The sequence below is a fragment of the Tursiops truncatus genome, chromosome 12 (genome assembly GCF_011762595.2).
Source record: "Tursiops truncatus isolate mTurTru1 chromosome 12, mTurTru1.mat.Y, whole genome shotgun sequence".
In the NCBI taxonomy this organism is placed as follows: domain Eukaryota; kingdom Metazoa; phylum Chordata; class Mammalia; order Artiodactyla; family Delphinidae; genus Tursiops; species Tursiops truncatus.
The window spans coordinates 26,450,348-26,460,021 of NC_047045.1; positions in this window are offsets into that span (position 1 = coordinate 26,450,348).

Sequence of the window (9,674 nt, forward strand, 5' to 3'; positions counted from 1 at the left end):
ACATTACAGTTAATTAGTTTGTATATAACCAACTCTAGTAAGCAGTGAAATGGAATACCCCAGGGCAACAGATCCTGATCAGGGAATAACAGGCTCTTCAGACTGTAACAACTCTATCAACTAGAACAGCTCATAGCTCAAGGACACTTGCTTACATAGCTGGTTTTGCATTTTTGTCTCTTAACTCTCCTAACTCTTGAAGATCAAAGTCTCTGGATGGAGCCTCAGGACCTGTTCTTGATGAGGCCTGGTGTAGGATTGATATGCAGTAGGTTTAGGGAGAGAGAAAGCACCCACAATGATGAGGTAACTAATGGGCCATCAAATGCATCCCACCTAAAGTTTAAGGTGCTGTGGCCTTTAATACAATTCCTAAAGCACGGGTGTATCTTGTGCTTATTGATTAGAAAGTTTATTCTGGGTAGATTAAATAATTTCATAATGAAAAAAATTTATGGTTAATATTCCAAAAATAAATATAAGTTGGACAATGTCTTACATATATCTAATAAGATAACTTACCAAACCCCTGAGTTACCAATTAAGGAAGTGAGTCTTACAGAAAGTAGTAATAAGGCTGGTCAGGAAGAAGTAAAGCTATGATTCAGACCCAGGGCTGTCTGAATCTCAAGCGAGCTCTTGAATCCCCACCCAGTGACTTAAATGGACTTTTAGCCTCTTGCATTTGGTTGAGGAATAAGACCTCTGGTAGACCACTATATTCTGAAATTGTGGATTAAAATAAAAAGAACATGAGAACTTTGTTAAACCTATTCCTCCTCTCAGTTAATGACAAATGATAAATGAAAAGGATACTCTTTTGCGATTTGTGATGAATCAGAATGATCAAATTGGACAACAAAGAAAAAGAGATATATCCTTACTATTGTTCCTTCAGATTGGGAGATAGGTTAATTTCAGAAGGGAAATAGGAAAGGGAGGTGTTTCAAGTTGGGCATTTCAAGCTATCAGACCTGAAAAATGGTAAAACTTGCAATCATTATCTCATAATGGTTGCAAATCTTGGTACAAATCTTCCCATTATTGCAATGACTTAATACATACAGCATCAAGCAACTTACATTTTAATAAGATGACAATTTATTGCTTGAAGTAATTTTGTTTAAGCTATTTTTACTATTTCCCCCCTATTGTTAACTCTTAGAAATACTCCTACCAGCATATTCAGCCCTTTCCTTGTTATGGAAGTGTTACAGCTGCTGTAGTTTACGGCTCTTCTTTTGCTTGGGGTCAGAGAAAATTTTCTGGATAATTCATTTTTATCATTCCCTTTTCTAAGAATTCATGTTCATTTTTAAAGCAGTAAGCTTTATTTTCTTTTCTTCCAGATAATCTACAAATTATAAACATACCACAAAAATTTTTGAACATAATTCATACCTTTTGCAAACTAAAATCAAAACTTCAGTTTACAACATTTTTCCAAAACAATGATCTCTATGTTTATTCTTTTTAGCTTATTTTTTAAAAATGGTCAGAGTCAACATTTAGCATATTTCAATGCAAAACAGACTGAATTTTTTCTTCCTAGCAGCCTCTGATTTGTTCCAATCCTACCTTGAAGCAGAATTAGCATTTTGGTGGATCCTAACTCCAAAAGACATTAAACTTTTCACTGAGGACTCCATGGGAAAATTAAGACATTTAAGAAGGTTCCCTGGTTGGTGTCCTCATTTCTTCCAAAGATCCCTGTGACTCCCATTAGACATTTATCTCTCCTTTCTCAGACTTAGTGGGACATCCAAATAACACATTAAATGACTTTTTGCAGTAAACAATTTTGAAAGGATTGTTATAACTTTGCTTTTGAAGTTATTTAGCTGGAAGTGACTTTTAAAATTACAATTGACTCTGATTGTGCTGTATTAATCATGTTAACTCAAGGATTCTTGCAAAGTGAAAAGAGGTAACCTAAAATTGTTCTCATATATCATGACTGTATTTTTTAGAATTCAAAATTTGACAATTAATACAATTGTTGACATAAGGGTCTACATTGGTAGACATTTAACTAAAAGTTAATATTTATTTTTCATTATGCAGGTTTTTTGGGTTTTTTTGTTTGTTTTTTTCTGTGATTTGGAGCCAATGCTTTCCTCAGATCTGACATATTTTCAGAGGACCCTGGAGAGCCTCAGCATTATGCCTTTTAGTGCTAGTGCAGAAGATGTCTACATGGCTAGGCTAGGAAAAATCCCTGCAGTACTCTCATCCTTTTAGCCCTAGCCCTCAATTAGCATAATGCACTCAGGAAACAAAAGTTTGATCATTAGCCATCCCTAGCCCCTTTGAAAGCTATCCATCTCTATATATTTACATATAAATATGTATTTATATATAATGATATATACAAATATACATAAATTGTATGTAATATGTATTTATATGTACATTTTATATATTATATAAAAATTATATAATGCTATATTTTATATATTATATATTTATGTATAAATTATATATAATGCTATATTTATTTTATATATAAATTATATATAATGCTATATATATTTATTTATATATAAATTTAGTTCTCTCAACATCGTAAGGAAATACAAATTTGATAAAAGCAAATCTTTTACTTAAGAGGAGGCTACCTCTAAGAAAAAATGGTTTTCCTTGTATGAAATACCTCCTCTTCAGCTGGTGAATATTCTTGGCCCGCAGCAAATCTACTTGAGCTGCTTTTCCACAAGATGTGGGGCAGACAGTGTGGTGGAGGCTCTCTCTGGCATAGGAGGAAGGGTAAGGTCAGGTCATCACGGCCTGCAGTCTCTACATCTACAACACAGTCAGAACTGGACCAGACCTCATTCCCTTCCCTGCTGTCACCTTCCCCCAAGCCACCAAGCCTCTGGCTGCCCTCAGTCAGTGGCCTCCTCCCTGGCCTGCTACTTCAGCTCCTGCTCTCCTTCAGTCACCTCTCAACCCAGCGGCCAGAACGACATTGCCCAAACTGAAGTCAGATCACATCCCTCCTTTGTCATCACCCTCCATCACCTCCACCTCATTCCATGATAAAGCCAGAGTCCTTCCAATGGCCTCATGGGGTCTAGGTCCCCTTGGCTCTCTGACCTCTTCTGCTGTTCTCCCTGGTTCACTCCACTGCAGCTGCACTGGCCCCGGCGCTGCTCTTGGAACAGGAGACTTCTGTTCAGTCTACTTGCTCTCTGGGCACAGCACCCTCTTCTCCCAGTTGCCACACGTCTCCCTCCCTCACGTTTTCCTTAGACCACTTCTCAATTTGTTTTGCTCTTTAGCACTTATCACCAATAATGCCTACAACAGCGGTCCCCAACATTTTTGGCACCAGGGACTGGTTTCATGGAACAGTTTTTCCGCAGACGGGGGGTCGGGGGGATGGTTCAGGCAGTAGCATGAGCGATGGGGAGCAATGGGGAGCGGCAGAGGAAGTTCACTCGCTCCCCCGCCGCTCAACTCCTGCTGTGCGGCCCGGTTCCTAACAGGCTGCCGACTGGTACCGGTCCGAGGCCTAGGGGTTAGGGACCCCGGACCTACGACATAGCTGACTCATTAATCTTGTCTGTTGTCTTTCCACACTAGATCTAAGTGCTGCGAGGCAGGATTTTTTGTGCCTAGAACAATCCTTTGCTCATTTCACATGATATTTCCATATTTGTTCATTGAATGGGTTCACAATATGTTCCTTCTTAAAAACGTCAATGGGAAGATTGACATGATATTTAATCACTATCCAGGCCTCTACCAACTCAAGACTCAAAGGTTCTTCCTTTAATCCAACCCCTAATTTCTATTCCTAGGAGTGTTGGCCAAGCCAACTGTGAGGCCATTTGGGGAGAATTTTTCCCTTGGACTGGTGACTTCTGTCTGGAGAAGTTTCCTGTCCCCTGCTCCTCACAGGCACTCCCCTGGAAGTTAGGTTAGAACTGATCCTGTCCTTGTTAGTCAACTCTGTTGTGAGGAATATACTAGAAATAGGATTCAAAAAAAAAGAAAAAAAATGGGGATTGGGAGATGGTGTTTTCTCTCTAGTCAACACATTTTAGTACAAGACCTGACTGTTATGAGGCCCATGATCAAATGATGGGAGGGTATCTGCTTATCCCACTCTACCCTAGACTCTTGCCTTGATGGAAGACCAAACTTCAAGGATGAATACCACTTCCTGTTCCCCAAGTCTGCACCACCACAGCCCAGCTGGCAGATCTTATTCCTTATAGAAAGCACATGTTACCTCCTTATCTTCCCCTTCCTGTTCTCTCAGAACTATGAGAGCTCAGGAAGTCCTTGGTGAAATTTTTTTCAGCAGTATATCCACAGTCCACATAAATTTCTCACACAGTGATCTGAACCCCTCAGACCAGAACCTTCAGGGGACTCTCATTAGCACTTTACACCAGCAGGACTCCTCTCTAAAATTCTCCCGTCTCACAGCCATCCTTTCTCTTTCGCTCATGTAGTCTCTGTTGAGGGTTGGCCATCCCTGTGGCTCCTCTAGCGAACGATTTACGCACAACTCAAGTATTTCTTCTGGTCCCTGGTATTTCACGCCCAGCACACAGTCTGTCTTTCCCTGTTCCACAATCTGTGTGAGAAAATATTAGCCCCTTCAGTTCATGTGACTGGTCCAGGCACAACCTGGATACACTATCACACTCTCTCAAGGTTCCTTTTAGACACTAAAAAAAATGTCAAGAATGCCTCCAAACAGTTGTCGCGCTGCTAGTGGCTGCTGGATGATTGAATCAGAAAAATTGTGTGTATGTAAAATATATTTATAATTTGGTCTAGAGAATCATTAATTCTCTAGATCCTGGTGAGTATACCAGGATCCCCAGTAAAAACATGGTCTACTTAAAATAGAATAATTTGAGACAAGTTTATTTACAAAAAAGCAATTTACTGCAGAAGTATGATTGTAGGGGTACCCAGAGATTTGTGGAGTAACACAGAGCTAGTAACTGCTAAGTTGTTACCACCCCTCAGCCTGAAACGGGGTGGGGAAGGCAGTTCCAGGAACTTGCAAAGAGTATAAGTTGGCTGCCTTGCCAGGAGCAGTGACTTTGGGTCGTTATAAGGGAGCCAAGGAAAAACATACCCTCAATGCATTTTCTTTCCTCTTTCATCTTCTGCTGGGATTTCCATTGGCCCTTCACAACTGGACAATCCAGGGCATAAGAGCCTTCCTATTTAGTCCCTTTGGGTCACGCTCCCCCTCCCCTGAGAAGAAGAGGGGGGTGGATTTGGAGGGGCAAATACAATGGGCTTGTCTCAATTCTCCGCAGTATTGTAATGTGCTATTTGAATGTACAAACATATAAAACCAATGTCTATACATTCCTCAGACATTCATATCTCTCGGGGCCATGCAAGACTGTGTGAGACCTTATAAAAGAGAACTTCCACCTGTACTTTTGCCATTTAATGAGATTTTTTAAATAAGTGATTATTATTAAAGGTTATGAAAATATAAGGGAAATTCAAAGAGAGCAAACAGAAAACACCCAACTGAACATTTCTTAGACTAAAGAATTAAGAAGATAGAAAATCCTACAGAGAATTTCTGAGACTGAAATTTTAAAATGCACTGAAACCATCTGGAGATTGATGTAGGAGTCTATATGCCTGAAAATTTTTTCTTTTAAAACTTCAAGTTTTCAGATGTTGATGCATTGTCTACAGGGAATAAACTGCAATCCACAAGGCAACAGGTTGTACTGCAAAACTCTGCAGGTATCCTGACTCTGACCAGATGACCAGATATCCTGACTCTGGATTGGTTAAGAGGATCCTTGTGGAGTTTCTTGCTGAATTGTAGGGTTCTCTTTGCACATTGATACTGAACATGTAGATAATAGAAATAGACTTTTCAAGGGTGTGCATATTTTCCATGTGGAACAATATGTATTAAACAAATTAAAGTTGTTTTAAAAACAGAAAAATATTTTGTTCCAGAACCACTTCATAGAAACAGAAGAGAACTGCAACCCAGTAATGACAATTTTAACAAAAACTTGGTGAGATTGAGGAGTTGTCGGAAATTAAATAATGGGCATTTGGGGTGCTATTTTTGAAAGCCATTTCTAATTAACAAACACACATAGTATACAAGTGTGTTCCTATTTGCATTAGATTATTTCAGATGAAAGCCAACTACAAAAAAGCTGACTTTGTTTTACAGATGCATTTTTAATTTATCTTTATACAAATAAACAGATCTATCTCTAATTTGACAGCATTTCTATTTTGTGTTTTGATGAAAAGACTCAATCCTTTGGCTTTCCTATTAACTGAAGTGCTTTTGTACTAGCCTACTTGTAAAGAAGAAGAAAACAGACCTTATATTCTAGAAAATAAATTGTTCAGGCCAAGCTTCAGACCAAAGAGGCCAAGCTTTGAATTTGTAGTGCAGACAGTTTTTATAATAATGTTGCCATTCTAATGCATTTGAGATATTTAAAAATGAATAATAGCACTTTTCATTTAACTTTAGGTGTAAATTTGCCAAGATATCTTAGTCATATTCCTTTTTTGCCAAATCTGAAATTGTCTTTGATATCTTCTACCTATGTCCTATTGGAAGGGGTTGCTTTCAGAATGCACTATTTATCCTTTTGAAAATACCACTAATGCAGCAGTAATGATTTGTTTGAACTCCCCCTATATTTATGTTTGCTTTTTTTTTTTTTTTTTTTTTTTTTTGCGGTACGTGGACCTCTCACTGCTATGGCCTTTCCCGTTGCGGACCACAGGCTCCGGTCGCGCAGGTTCAGCGGCCATGGCCCACGGGGCCCAGCCGCTCCGCGGCATGTGGGATCTTCCCGGACCGGGGCACGAACCCGTGTCCCCTGCATCGGCAGGCGGACTCTCAACCACTGCGCCACCAGGGAAGCCCTTATGTTTGCTTTTGATATTAAATTTTAACTTTGTCTATTTAGAATCTAAACTAGTTATTGAAACACATTTAGAGTAATTTTCATGGTTTAGCAATCAATTGTAAATTCCATAGTTTGGTACTATTTTTTGTGAAGAAAAATATTAGTGACCTTGGTTTAGGGCTTGGGGAGTGTTTTTGAAACAGCATGAAGGGAAAGATTGATAAATTTTAATACATTCAAATTAAAACCTCTATACAATAAAAGACATGATTAACTAAATTAAAGCTAGGAATAGACTAGACTGAGAAGATAAATTTTCATTGTATGTAATATACTAAGAGTTACTATCCAGACTATATAAACTACTCCTAAGAAGCAAAATGAAAAATATCAACAATTCAATAGGAAAATAAGAAATGAATATAGGTAATTCAAAAGAGAAAGCAGATTGGCTAAAAACATGAAAAATATTTAATTTCAATGAAAATTAAGGCAATGAAATTTCAATCAAAGATAGGGCTTTTAATCTATTGAACTGGCAAAAATAAATATCTGATAATAGTTTCAGTGAAACTGTGGAGAGGCAGTAATCCTCATATACTCCCGGTGGGAACATGCAATGCCACAGAATTAGGCAGAATCTAATAAAATTACAAATGCTATGGTAGGTAAAATTCTAAGATGGCCCTCATGATCACCACCCCTCCCCCTCCGGTGTTATGCTCTGTATAATCCCCTCCCTTTGAGTGTGAGTGGGACCTGTCACTTGTGTCTAATCAATAGAAAAGATGATAGAATGTCACTATTGTGACTAGGTTACAATATACAGTCATTGCTTAGCATGGTTCTGATATGCACAAATTTCGTTTACCATACTTTAGATAACTATCACCAGTCCCCCAAATATATCATCCAGATTTCATATATTTGCATATTAACTGTATTTGCAAATATACAAATTTTGCTTCTAGTTCTTCAGTCTACATATAACTATAAATAACAGATGTACATCATGATCAGTGACCAATCACTGATTTTCTTTCAAAGTCTGTTCATAGTTGTTCACTACACATGTTAGTCACTTCATGCACTTACAACAAAGCATGTAGTTGTATTATGTCCTTGTGTTGCAATAAAACGTAGCATTTCACAGAAATGGATAAACAATAGAGGGACTTGACTAACAAAGAAATGTAGAGGAAAGAAATGAAAAATGAAAACACTGGGAGTAAAATTTGATTTGATTAGAGTATTTGAATATGGAGACAGCAAAGTAGAAATAGGACAAGACTTATCCCTGCATGAAGTTACTTTTTCTAATGGTATTTCAATGATATTGAAAGAGTACCATGAATCTATTAAAAAAAAAAAAGGGCAAAGTTGTTTCAATATCTTCAGTTTAAATTGCACTAAGGAATGGAGCTTTTACTTCCACTTTGAAGGCTGTAATAAACACACAAAAAATCCCAGTCAGTTTGTATAGATTCAGGTCAAAGCACTGACTTTAGTTGCTTCATTGAAAAAAAAGAAGATAATTACTGAGGACGAAGGAATAATTTTTACTGCCAGTAAAGTTTGGTTTCATTGTTTCAGAAGTAGTATAAATTGATTAAAATTAAGCTGTTTGGTGAAGCTACTAGAGCTGATAAGAGTGCAGCTGTAAAATTTGCACCCAAATTCCAAGTATTGGTTAAGGCAGTTATAATAATTGTGAAATATTTAATGGTGATGAGACAAGTCAATTTTGGAAGGTAATCCTTTTAATAATTTACAACAATGGTACAGAATTACAAGTGACCATAAAGGAGATGCACCCTGAAGAACTCAGTAAAAGTGAACTTACCAAAATAAATGGAGTGGTTGGGATGGAAAGGATGGAGACGTCCAGAAGAAGCTGGTAGAACACTTTACATAAAAGGAACTCTTGGAAGCCATCTCATGATATTGAAGGTACAAAGGTTAAAGTGTTGGAGGCTAACTCAAATTTAGAAAGGCCTATAACATTTCACCAAGGCATAGAAAAGATGCTCATTCCATTTAATAAATTATGGGATGAGAAGAAAGTGAGCACTGTTCAAGCTACTCATAATTAGCTTTTTTTTAACAAAGAAATCAAACACTAATTCTGAATGTTTCTACTGTTTGAAATTACAGTTCTAGATATATTTTAGTTTTACTATTTAAAATTTTTTCTATATATTTTCAATCTATAATAAGAGAATTTTTAAATGTTTTGACAAAAATTTAAGGCCACAGAAAACAGTAATGAAAATTGTAATGTCTCACTGATTGCTAAGATTTTTCTGCATGGTTTCAGCTTGCACTGTCATTTTTATATCCCCACCATACCCTGAGAAGAGAGGACTCCCTGAATAAAGTCTCAGCCTTACTAACACACACGCCAGGAGATGCTTACACTGGCCTTGAAGAATTAAGCTGCCATGCTATGAACTGCCAATGCAGGGGGCCACATGGAAGAGAACTCTCAATCTCAACCCTACAACGGCAAGGAGCCAACAGCTACATTAGCATGTAAGAGAGTCCCACATCTTCAGATGAGGCCACAACCCTCACTGAAACGTTTATTTAAGCCTACAGAGTCTGAATAAAGCACTCAGGTTAAGCCATGGAAATTGTGAGACAATAGAAATTGTTTAACATTAGACTTCTCAGTGTATCATTTTAAGCTACATGTCTCTTAAATGTGTGTCGATAGAACTAGAGTTATCTTTATCAACATGAACAGACTAAAAAATATTTTCACTGACAAAATAAAATACCAAAGAGAAACAC